A 12491-nucleotide genomic window follows, 5' to 3' on the forward strand; every position below is an offset into this window, starting at 1 on the left:
AAGCGTCCTCACCGATGCCTCATGTGGAAACGCCAGCCAGTTGTCCGGCTGGCCTGCTCTGTGCGACCTCGAGACTGCTCCGACCCTGGCCACCCTCTCGTCCTCGTCAGTTTCCGCCTGCCTACTTGCTGTTTCCCAAATGCCCCTTCCCCCGCCACTCACTTTGCTTGAGCCCTCTAATTCTTTGTTCTACGAGGTTCTGCTCAGTGGTGCCTTCTCCATCCGATCTTCTCAACCTCCCAGGCTAGAAAAACCACAGAGCTGAGCCCTCGCTGGGGGCAGGAACTGCCCAAGGCCTTTACAACATTCTATTATCGTTCCCATTCTACAGCCAAGAGACCTGAGGTCTGTCTACTTGCAGACAGCACCTCCCACCCCCACGGCTGTGTGCTGACAGACAGATGGATACCAGGTTCGGGGGCGGGGGGGTGGGGAGGCAAGCCAGGAGGGGGCGTCGGCCAGTGTTGTCACAGACCCTTTAGCAGAAGACTGGGGCAACCCCTCACAGCCATTCCTGTGTATGCCCTGCAGCAACAAAAAAATCCAGTCTAATTTTCGCCAAGTTATAAAAACCACTTCTCTAGCAACATTTCATCTAATCCAGAGACAGCTAAGATCAAATTGAGCGCTTTCTGGGTTTGGAGCCCTCTGCTAAACATTCTATGTCCTTGACCTCACTGGACTGCAACCTCATGAGAGGTATGCCTTTCAATCCTCCTTACACAGAGGGGAAACTGAGGCTCAGAGAGGCCGGGTGAATCACTCCTGGTCCAGATAGAGCATTTCCACTGCACGCTTTCGTGCGGGGGGCGGGAGGGGACAGGGGAAAGTGCACATGGGGGAAAGCCTGGGTTCTGAAGCCTGCTCTGCCCAGTCCTAGTGGGGTGACCCCAGGCAAGAAGCGATTTTACTTTTTTAAGCCTCAGTTTCCTAGTCTGTAAAATGGGCACATGGTAGTTGTGAGAATGGCAGAACATTTTCATGGAGTGTTCCTCTGTCTGGGCAGTTCCTCTCTGGCTCTTCAGGGGACAGGATCCTTCTCTGACCCTTTATGTCTCAGCTTGAATGCCCCCTCCTCAGGGATGCCCTCCCTTGCTACCCCCACCCAAAGGAGCTAGCACCCCACCTCCCGCCTTGCCCACTGGTTGCTGTCTCTCTCATTCATTGCCTTGCTCATTTCATCCCCAGCCTTCATCACAAGCTATGACATTCATTAATCCATTTCTCTGTGTGTTGTCTCTTTTCTCCTGCAGACTGTGAGCTCCATGAGGGCAAGAATAGCCCCAGCCTCTGGCAGGGTTCCTGGCAAGGGGAGGGGCTCGAAACACACTAGTTACAGCGGCAAAGAAATCATGAAAGATGGCACATGTAAAATGCTCAGCACAGTGCCCGCCGCCCAGCAGTCGCTTGGGAGGTGATAGCCGATGTTCTTACTACAAAGCAAACACAGACATGCATTTCCAGCCTGTTTACAACAACACAGTGAACCTTGGGTCAGTCACTCTGAGTGCCACTGCCCTGGAGAGAGCATAGGGTAGGCAGGAGTCGGGGTGCACCCCTCTCCCCCAAGTATGCCTTGAACACTGTGGGAACAGAATGGGGAAAGGCCTCCTTGCTGTTGTGGCCTGTGCTAGGAGTGGGGAGGTGGGGTGCAGGCTGAGTAGGTTCCAGGTGACCTGTGAAGTCCTCAGAGACACCCTTGTCCCAGCCCAGATTGGGCTCATCTGTCCTTCCTGCCCCAGCTCTCCCCAGTTCCTTCCCCACCCCAAAGTGCCTGTCATGACATTGATTTCTAGTTTGTCCAATGTGAAGACCATCCCCCAGAGTCCATGGCTGGCTTCACGTCTAGAACTTAGCATGCACTTGGCACAGAGTAGGTCTCCGTAACTATTTGTTTAATAGATTAATAAGATGCATGGGAAGCATCCCTCGGGTTGTGATTTTTAACCTTTCTGAATCACCAGCTTCTTTGAAAAACCCATGAAACCTTTGGGTCCTTCCCCCAGCAATGCACCCGAAGTGGAACGTGTCATATGAGGGATTTCTTGGACCCCTCCACCCCAAGGTCACTCCTAAAGCTCAGCTTAAGATCTCTCTGTCTGGGGGAGGGGAGGTCCCTGAGATTCCAGGGACCCGGTGGGGAGGATGGTACCAGGAGGCACCCTGGGGCTCACACTGGACAGGCTGGCGAGGAATGGTGTGAATGGACCTCTTGTACTTTCTGCTCTCCAGAAGGAAAGGAATCGAGTCTGGGGCAATCTGGCGGGAGGGGGAGAGCGCGGGGCACACAGGCCCTGGAGGAGAGGTTAAGGGGAGAAGATGCCAGAACCGGAGAAGGGAAGGGGGTTGTGATGGAGAGGCTGCGGGCCGCGGAGGGACGCGCGGGCGATCCGGCGGAACAAAGAGCGAGCGCGCAGCGAGCGGGCGCGGAGGCGCCGGCAGGGAGAGGGGCCGAGGCCGGCCGGCCGCCTGGGCTGTCTGATTTTCTGTCAGCCGCCGCTGATGAACGGGCCTCCTTCCAGCTCCGAGCGCGCCGCCCCGCGTTCCTGGCAACGGCGCGCGCGGCTTCCTGGCGGAGGCGGGGCCTGCGGAAAGGTTACATTTGCACAAAGTGCCGCGGCGCACGCGGCCCGGAGGGGCTGCGGGCGGGGAGCGCGGCGCGGGGCGCGGGGAGCCGGGCGCGGGGAGCGGGAGCGCAGGCTGGCGGGAGAGTCGGGCCGGGGGAGAGAAAAGGCTGCGGCGCTCGGCGCTGCCTGGGTAATGGAAACATTCCTCCGGGGGCCAGGCAGAAAAAGGGGTTACACGACCGCAGCCCTCACGGTTCCTCCGAGGGGAGCCTCCTGCCACCGTCGGCCGCGGGGCAGCCTGGAAGAGGGGCGCCCCTGGTGCGTGCGCCCCACCACCAGCAGCTCTGATCCTCGGGCCCCATCCAGCCTGTGCTCTTTGGGGCCTCGCCTCGCTTTTGCAGTTCCCCTTCTCTGCCTCAGAAGGCAGGTGAAAGGGCCCCGTTTTCCCCCAAATCTTAGTGTCCGGGCCTCCCCTCTGACTGTCGCCCTGTCCCCACGAAGGCCCGGTGGATATCTGGCATCGGGTCCTGCCGTCAGGGTTGGCCAGATAGGTCGCATTCGCTGTGACTGGCCAGGCGGGCTGCCACTGGCATCTGTCCCCGCCTTCCCTCGTGCCTCGCCGCTTCTGCTCCGCTCTCTCGAAGGACTGGGGTGTTGCCGCTAGCATTACGTGGTGCAAACAGTGTCCCTCCGCCCCCCCCCCGCCCCCGCATTGCATCATTCCCCTGCTCCCAGACCATCTGCGGCTCCCTATTACCGCCTCTAAGTGGTAGTTTACACCCCTGGGTCTTGCGCAACACCGGGGGTGGGGCGTGATGTCAAAACTCTCCGGCACCTGCGGTCTCCCCTGTCTGGTTGGGGCTGGGAGTTGAAGGGCTTCTGACACACACCCATCTACTCTGAGTTTTTCTCTCCCTCTCTGCCTCTCTCCTTCGGTCTCGGATGTCTCTGTCTCTCTCGCACTGAACTGGTTCTGTCGGTAGACACTGTATTCGTGCTGGGCCTTGCACGGAGCCTAGAGGAAGCCCGCGCTGAACCGGAAGCAGCCCCTGCCCTCCCGAGCTACAGGCAGAGTGGAGACGGCCCAGTGGGGAGGTTAGGAGCTGAACCGTATGGTCTGGTAGATCCGAGTTTAAATTCTGCTTGTCCATTTGCTGGCTGTGTGTCCTTGAGCAAATGACTCTCTGAACCTCAGTTTGCCCAGCTGTCAAGGAGGGATGGAAGAGCCGCAAGGACCACTCACGGGGCTTGGCTGGCGGATTTAAAGAGAGAGCCTCAGTAACTCCTGGCACGGTGCACAGTGGCGAAATATTGTATTACTATTAGGGCTATAAAGAAGGCCACAAATAACCGGAGCCTCGAGCATGGTAAGAATCAACGGAAGAAGCCTGAGCAAAGGACTCAGAAGACAGGCTGTTTAGGGGGCGCCGGGGGGTGGATCCTGGCACTCCAGGTGCGAACAGGTCTAAAGATCCGAAGCCTGACTTCCCTAAGGCGTGCCCACAGTTCGATCAATCAAGGTCAAGCCTGCAGTTCTCCATTATTTGGGCCGGGGGAAGCCTGGTTCCTTGGCTGGGGGCAGGGGGAAGGGCTGTAACCCAGGAGGGCACCACCCTCCACCTAGCTGGTAGGACCCGCCACTGTGTTCAGGTCCCACCCAGGGAAGGCCGGTTTCTGCGAGCCCAGCAGTGACAGTCCAGGGGAAGGAGCAGACCACAGAGGGATGCAGGTCCCCTCCAGAGATGAATCACGCCCTTGCAGAAGCTTTGTGCCCATGGGGTCCTGGGCGTCTCAGAAAATGATCCAAGGGCAAATGGGGAAGAGAGAGGGGGGTCGAGAACATCCTGATGGCACTGCTGCCTTGGTGTCACTCCTGGGGCCTCAAGAACTGGTTTGCCATCCACAGGGGTTCCGGCTCTTCTGACATTTGTATTCATAGGTGTGAATACACCTCCAGGCCAGGTGGTTGCTTGGCCCCCCCCTCCCCCCAGCTCTCGGCCAACCACAAAGTGACAGTTGGCACTGAGCGATCACTTGGCATGGACCATGAGCTGGCAGGTATGGTCTCCCAGCCATCCTAGGAGGTGAGTATCTGTTCAGCTGTTCCTTACAGAGGAGGAAGCTGAAGGTCAGAGATCTCAGCTGCTTGTCAGATAATCAGTCATGGGTGAAGCCGGAACCCGAAGCCAGCCATGCCGGACACCAAAGTCTGAACTCAGTTTTCACTAAGTGCCCTGAGCCACTTCCACTGGTGGACCCAAGAAGCCAGCGGCAAGGGGTGTGTTGGAGTGAAAATCCCAGTCTAGCTGACAGGCTGCCTCTGGCAGTGTACCCATTTCATAGATGAGCTCGCAAGGGCTCTGCTTTGGAGACTTGCCCAAAGCCCTCTTGCTAAGAAGTGGAGTCCATAAGAAAAAGGAAATCTTAGCCTATGGGAGCTGGAAGGGGTCTTGGAGCTCTTCTAATCCAAAGCTCATTTTCCAGACAGGGAAACTGTGGCCCAAAGAGAACCCAGGCCTGCCCACCCACGGAAGCATCACCTTGGGCTACACGCCCCTCCCCAGGGAAGCGATGACCCCCAAACCAGGGAGTTCCATGGAGCATTCGAGAGGAAATGGAAGGTGGCCCGGGGAGAACAATGAAATAAAAAGGACCAGGCTCTCTTCCAGGGACCCGAGAGAGAACTCCCTTGACTCTCTGGCCAAAATTTCCTGCTGGAATTCTCCAGGGGAGGGAGGAAGGAGGGTATGCGGAGGAGAAGAATGCAGCCTGAGTGAGCCAAGGTCACAGCCTTTCTTCTGGGTTTTCCCAAGTCCCAGAGTTGACTTGCCCTCCCTGGCCTTATGGATAGTATAGTGGGGGCAAGCAGAGGAATGGAGGGGCTCTGGGGCCCTTGGGAGTGAGGGCTTCCATTGGTGTCCCCCATCATTCGGAGTCCCTTGAAAACCAGGAGAGAAGAATCTTCCCGCACGCTTTCTCTCTCCACTTGCTCTGCCTCCCTCCCTCTCCTCCAGCAACTTAGAGGTGCTTGGTGGAGGCCCCTGCAGCCACACATAGCTCCTCATTTTTGCACCTGAAAAATGTGGGTGCTGCTTACCTCTCTAGGTCCTTGGGTCCAGAAGCTGGGAGGCCAACAGTCTGTGATGCTAGCAGTAAGCGACCAGGGACCTAACGTTCTGATTAAGTGAGTCTAACATCCTGTCCTCTTTCACTTTACCAAGATTTATTAGGCTCCTCGTTGATGCAGGCAGCCCTGTGCCGGGACCGGGGCGCAGCCGGGAGTAAGAGAGACCCATGCCGGCCCTCATGGAGCTCCCCAAATGCAGGTTTCCCGTCTCAGCCAGAAGAGTCAAATGCTATGAGTCTCCGAGTGCATTACTCACACCAGAGTGGTTCTACGAGACCCGTGATTTTTCTGGAAGGAGGAAGGAGGAAGGAGGAAAGAAGGGGTGTGCAGAGAGTCGGGGTCACACCAGGGCACTAATTTTCACGTAAGCTTTCAGCGAATTTAATCTTCTTGGATCTATCACACCAATGAATACAAATGTCTTAAAATACCACCGCTAACAGAATAATGGCACTTGTCCCTTTCAGCGGGCAGCTCACCCAAGCATCTCCAATGCTCTGTGAACATTAATTAATTAAGCCCCAATTAAATAGTTATCATTGACTGAAAATATATTTACCACACACTTGCAACTGGCTACTGGTTGACTGATGCGACTTAACCCCTGCTGTCACTGCGTGTGAAATATACAACCCGAGGGCATGAGAAGGTCGGGTTCTTCTCTGGCCATGTGCACGGAGCATCTGGGGAGACTGTCTGCTAGGTACATCAATTCTAAGCACTCCGAAGGGACCCTCAGGTCTTGTCCATTCTCTGTCCTACTGCTTCCTTCCGTTCTGGGAGCTTACTCAGTCCGATCACACATGCCACTCTTCCAGAAGAAAGCTTCTAGGTCAACCAACGGTAGTTTGGTTACCACTCCCACCATGTAAGTCTTATCCTTCTCTTTTCTCTTTTTTTTTTTTTTGAGAGAGAGAGAGAATCCCAAGCAGGCTCCATGACCAGCGTAGAGCCCAATGTGGGGCTCGAACCCAAGTCCTTGAGATCGTGACCTCAGGGTCGGACGCTCCACCAACTGAGCCCCCTATACTAGAGGATATCTCCCCCTGGAAGAAGCACTGCTTGGCCAAGTTCTGTGTTGATATCAGGCTGGGGTGGGGGATGAAGGAGACGTACCATACACTGAGCGAGGGCCTGCTGTGTGTCAGGCAGGAGCTGACCCATCAGTGAGCTGAAATTTCTCGTCGGCATTTCCCCAGGGAACTGGGGGCCTGGGTGTTGGGGGGCTGGCATGGAGGTCTGCGGTTCTCTGGCCATCCCCGTGCAGAACGAGCAGGTAGGAGCGGAAGCCCCCACTCCAGGACTGGGACGATGTGGTGCAAAGAAAGGACCGACTGGTGGTAAGGACCCTCTGGAGGCATTTGAGAAGCAGATAGGAGGGAAGTTTGTTTTTCACAGTGGCCATGAATATGGAATCTGGACAAGCACATATATGCAGGGAAGTCCTGGGACTGGGTGAGACACGATGCCACTCCTATGGGATTTCCCGAGGCTTCTAGTTCTTAAAATTTGCCGTGACATGGGGCACCTCCATTTGGGTTACACAAATGACAGAAACTCGGCTGAGTTTGCTTAAGAAAAAAGGAGAATTTATGAGCTCGCATGAGAAACCAAACAGCGACAAGGGCAGGAGTGGAGCAGACCTCAGTGAGGACCGGGACATGGGAGTCAAATTCTTCCAGATCTCTAGCGATCCCTGCCCTACTGCTTGTTTCTGCCTGCGAAGAACAGCTCGCACTGCACAGGGGGCTTGGGAGAAGGTGGCGAGGTGGCGAGGGGTGATTTTTAAAACACGGATTTATTTTCTTTCATGGCCGTTGATTTATTTAGTTTTTCTGAGTAAACTTGATCATCTGTATTTTTCTAGAAATTTTCTATTTCATGTATTTTCATATATAGTAACACAAAGTCGCTCGCAGTATTCTCTTATGAGCCTTAAAACTTCCAACTGTACCTTCCTTTCATTCCTAATATTAGATATTTGTGCCTTTATTCTTCTTTTCCTTGATTAATCTTGCTAGATGGTTGTCTATTGTCTTTTCAAAGAATCAGCTTCTGGCTTTGTGGATCATTCTTGTGATTGTCGATGTCCTTTTCATTTATGCTCTTATCTTTACTGTTTACTTCCTTCCAGTTTTTTTTTTATGCTTCTTTAGTTAAGTTGAAAGCTTTACTCATGTATGTTTAAGTCGTTCCTGTTTTAGAGTGAATGCACTTAAGACACTATATTTCTCTATAAATGTCAGTTTAGTTCCAATCTACAAATTTAATTCTGCGTTTATCTTTTTATCCTCAGTACCAAATATTTCCTAATTCCCATTGTGATTTCTGTTGATGTTTTTGAGGGAGCTCAGTCAATAAGCGCTCTTTTTCTCTCCCAGATTCTGAACTGAGAGATAAGATAAGGGTGGGGGGCAGGGGAGAATCATCTCTCTCTCTCTCTCTTTTTTAACTGTTGAAGATGGGGCTCCTGGCTGGCTCAGTCAGTGGGGCAGATGACTCTTGATCTCAGGGTCTCGAGTTCAAGCCCCACGATGGGCAGGGAGCCTACTAAAAAACAAAAAAACCGCCAAAAACCTGTTAAATGTAACCTCATAGTACCTTTAGTACTACGAACTGTAAGAACGGTAGGTACCATGAGAACATGGAGGTGAGAGTGCCTCGAAATGCATACAGAGCAATCTAAGAAGTTACGGATTTATTACTTATGTTCCTTATTTGGGAAATAAAATCTATTTCTTGCTTACTTTATATAAAAAAAAAAAAGATAAGGTCGGAGGATGAGGCTACGTGTGACGGCTAAACGGGTGTCCTAACACTGAAAATGGGGATTTGGCAGCCTTAACACCTAGTCACTGCGATGCTGTAAGTGGTGGCGGCCGCCGGGAACAAAACATGACCACTGAGGACAGGCAGCTCTATCTGGAGAAAGGAAGTTGGTCCGTGGGCCACGCCCACTTTATCTTCCCCACGCTGGCCAATCAGCTGCCACTTCCTCTTCTGGGCAGAGAGGCCCAGAGTGTTACACTAATTCAGCTCCCTCTACATAGAAGGAAAGGTCAGGACAGGAAAGAGGTGTTCCTGCAACCATTTCCTGATGAGCCCATGAGATCACTGGGAGCGTGCTTTTTAGTTTTAAAAGATACAGATGTTTTAAATCTGCCTTTCTTGTCGTCGCTGACTTCTAATTTTGCTGCATTGTGGACAGAGAACGTGGTCTGCTTTACATCCGCTCCAAAATTCGTTTACGCTTTCGTTATGACCCCACACAGGTCCGTTTTTATAAATGTGCACATTGTGCCTGACAGTCACGTGTTGCACGAGTCCGCTGGGGCTGTCGGAACTCTCACAGACTCAAACCACAGAGATTCGTTCTCTCACAGTCCTGGAGGCTGGAAGTCCAAGATCGAGGCGTCAGCAGGTTGGGTTTCCTGGGAGGCCAATCTCCTGGACTTCTCGCTGTGTCTTCACACGCCTCTCCGGCATCCCTGGTGTCTCTCTGTGTGGCCAGATTTCCTCTGCTTGTAGGGACACCAACCGGATTGGAGGACGTACCCCCCCCCCCCCCCCGCCCAAGGTTTAATGTTAAATCACTTCTGTAAACGCTCTGCCTCCAAGTACAGTTACATTCTGAGGTCCTGGGGGTTAGGACTTCAACATAGGAATCTGGGGGGGCACAAGTCAGCGCCAAACATGCGCATCCTTGGTTGGGATGGGTACATGGATTCAGGCAGGCTTCTGTATGTATGCGCCATGTCAGACTCGTTAATTCTGTCGTTCACATCTTTCATATCTCATGTAAATTTTCTCTGTTTGCTCTCTTAGTTTCTGGGGACGTCAAAATCCCCATTCCTTTGGTGGATTTCTCGATTTTTCAAAGCAAATCTTCTAGTTTTTGCTTTACTTATTTTGAGGCTGTGTAGTGAGGTCTAGAAAACATAATTCTTGTTGCACCTCTTTTTGGTGGATTGCTAATTCAATCATTTTTTATGGTCCCTCTTTATCTCATAACATTTCTTGGCCTTAGGTGTATTTTGTCTGATATTAATATTTACCATATCGGCTTTTCCTTTTGCCCACATTTGCCTGGTATATTTTTTCTCTTTGTCTTGTTTTCCACCTTTCTCCTTTCTTTTGCTTTAGAGTATGTCTCCTAACCAGCATAATATTGTATTCTGTTTTGTTTTGATCTAATATGACAGTCTCTGTCTTTTAATAGACAATTGAAAACAATTTACATTTATAATGATTGTTGATATATTTAGAATTTACTTCTACCATTTTATTCTGTTGTCCTATTCACCCTATCTTCTAAAATTATGTCTCATGTTCTGTCATCTATTAAATCTGTAGTGTTCTTTACTCTCCTTTTTTCTTTGATAATTTAGAAACTTAGATGTGTTTCTGTTGTTTCACTCGTTGCCCTTAAATTTTTGTTTGTTTTTTAAGATTTTATTTTCTTTATTTTTAAAATTTTTAATAACTTTTTACACTCTTTTTAAAAGATTTTAGGGGTGCCTGGGTGGCTCAGTTGTTAAGTTGCGCACTCATGGGCTCTCTCTCTTCAAAAAAAAAAAAGCAAAAAGAAACAGGCGAAAATAATTTTAGTAATATGTTCAACATTATACGTCAAAAATAGTATTTCAAAATGTAATCAGTAGAGCATTATTAATGAAATTTTGTATTTTCGGTGCTACATCTTGAAACCCGGTATGTATTTTACACCTAACAGCACATCTCCGTTGGGACGAGCTGCATTTCAAGTGCTCGGTAGCCATATACGGCTCGTGGCTGCTGGGTTGGACGGTACACATCTAAGATAGTCACCCCTCTGTTCTCCTCCTGGAGAAGACGGTCCCGGCGCCTCCCTTCAGTACCCGCCAAATGCCTCCTCCCCTCTGCCTTGTTATTTTGTTCTTCTAAAATATCAGTTTTACTGATACATAATTTACGTATAATACTCATGCAGTTTTGATGAGCTTTGAGAAACGGATATACCCGTGAAAGCACCACAGGAGTGAAGATCGAGAACCACTGATTTTTGCTCGCTTTCACTCTAGATGAGTTTTGCCTTCTCCCCGAAATTCATATAAATGGACTCACACAGTATGTGCTGTTTTCTATCTGGCTTCTTTCACTCACCATAACGTTCTCGAGACTTCCACGTTATGGCGCGTGGCAGTGGTTTGTGAGTTCGTTCCCGGTGTTTCAGAGCGGTGTTGGACTGTGCGAACATGCCATTCTCTGTTTCTGCATCGCGTGTTGGAGGACATTAGGATTGTTTCCATCTAGGTCAGAGCTGTCATGCATCAGGCTGCCATGGACATTTGTGCACGAGTCTTCGGGTGGACATAGTTGTCCTGGATAAAGAATCCCCTAAAGGGGGACTGGCTGGGTGGGATGGTAGTTATGTTTAACTTTCTAAGAAACTGCCAAATAGTTTCCCGAAGGGTTCAGTCCGGATCCGTATTGTCGGAGAGTGTCAGCTGTCCCATATCCTCTGTAACGCTCGGTAGGGTCAGTCCTTTTATCTTTTATTTATGTATGTATTTATTTTTACTTTTTAAAAAAGATTTTCTCTATTAGAGAGAGAGAGCGTGCACAGTCAGGGGGAGCGACAGGCAGAGAGAGAGAGGGAGAAGCAGGCTCCCCGCTGAGCAGGGAGCCCGATGTGGGGCTTGATCCCAGGACCCTGAGATCATGACCTGAGCCAAAGGCAGACGCTTCATGGACTGAACCACCCAGCGCCCCTGGTCAGTTTTTTTTTCGATTTAGCTTTTCCAGTAGGTGTGACGTGCTATGGTGGTTTTAAATTTCCCTTTCCCTGATGGCTAGGGAAGTTGAGCAGTTGTTCGTGTGGATGAAAGAAGGCACACTGGAAAATCTGTATATCTTCTTTTGTGCAGTGTGTGTTGACATCTTCTAACTGAGTTCTTTGCCTTTTTTCTTACTGAGCATAGCAGTTCCTTGAGTGTTTCAGATACCAGTCTTTTGTCAGGTATTTCTGTTGTGAGTATTTTCTCCCAATCTGGGGCTTGTCTTTTTACTTTCGCAGTGGTGTCTTTTGAAGGGTGAAAGTTTTTAAATGTTCTCCCTTCCCGTGTATGCTTTCATGTCTTTAAGAAGTCTGCTCTCCCCAAGACGGAGAAGATTTTTCTCCTGTATTTGTGCCTAACAGTTTCCTTGCTTTGCCTTTTAAATTGAGATCTGGGACCTATTTTGACTTAGTTTTTGTGTAAGGTGTGAGGTAAGAGTGGAGGCTTATTATGTTTCCAGGTGGACATCCGATGATTCAGCACCAACTGTTGAAAGGTGTCTTCTCCGTTGTCTTATTCTGACACCTCCACTGATCTCAATCAACAGTGTATGTGTGGGTCTGTTTCTGGAATCTCTGTTCTGCTCCAGTGACCTATTTGTGTGACCTGAGGCCAACATCCCTTTGACCTGATTACTGTAGCATTAATCTAAGTCTTGAAATCAATTCCTGGGTTCTTTTTTCTGGAATTTCTTTCTTTCTTTCTTTTAAGAGATTTTATTTATTTATTTGAGAGACAGTGAGAGAGAGAGAGGATGAGCTGTGGGGAGGGGTAGAGGGAGAGGGAGAAGCAGGCTCTGAGCTGACCAGGGAGCCCGACACGGGACTCGATCCCAGGACCCTGAGATCATGACCTGAGCTGAAGGCAGGCACTTAACCGACGGAGCCACCCACGTGCCCCTATTGTCTGGGATTTCAATGCCACCTTTTGGGGGTTTTTTAATTATTATTATTATTATTATTATTTATTCATTAGAGAGAG

The 12491-nt window shown here is 50.5% G+C and overlaps 1 long non-coding RNA gene across 1 annotated transcript in view; it reads left to right on the forward strand.

Annotated features, from left to right (window-relative positions):
- The window catches only part of LOC123775708 (uncharacterized), a 35102-nt gene that overhangs the window by 6174 nt on the left and 16437 nt on the right, over nt 1-12491 (forward strand). The window contains exon 2 of the long non-coding RNA XR_015727292.1: nt 1-12491. This exon is cut by the window's right edge and continues 16437 nt beyond it. This is a non-coding gene — a long non-coding RNA (uncharacterized LOC123775708).

Source organism: Ursus americanus, chromosome 18, assembly GCF_024610735.1.
Source record: "Ursus americanus isolate L20-20 chromosome 18, mUrsAme1.1.p, whole genome shotgun sequence".
NCBI classification, from domain to species: Eukaryota; Metazoa; Chordata; class Mammalia; order Carnivora; family Ursidae; genus Ursus; species Ursus americanus.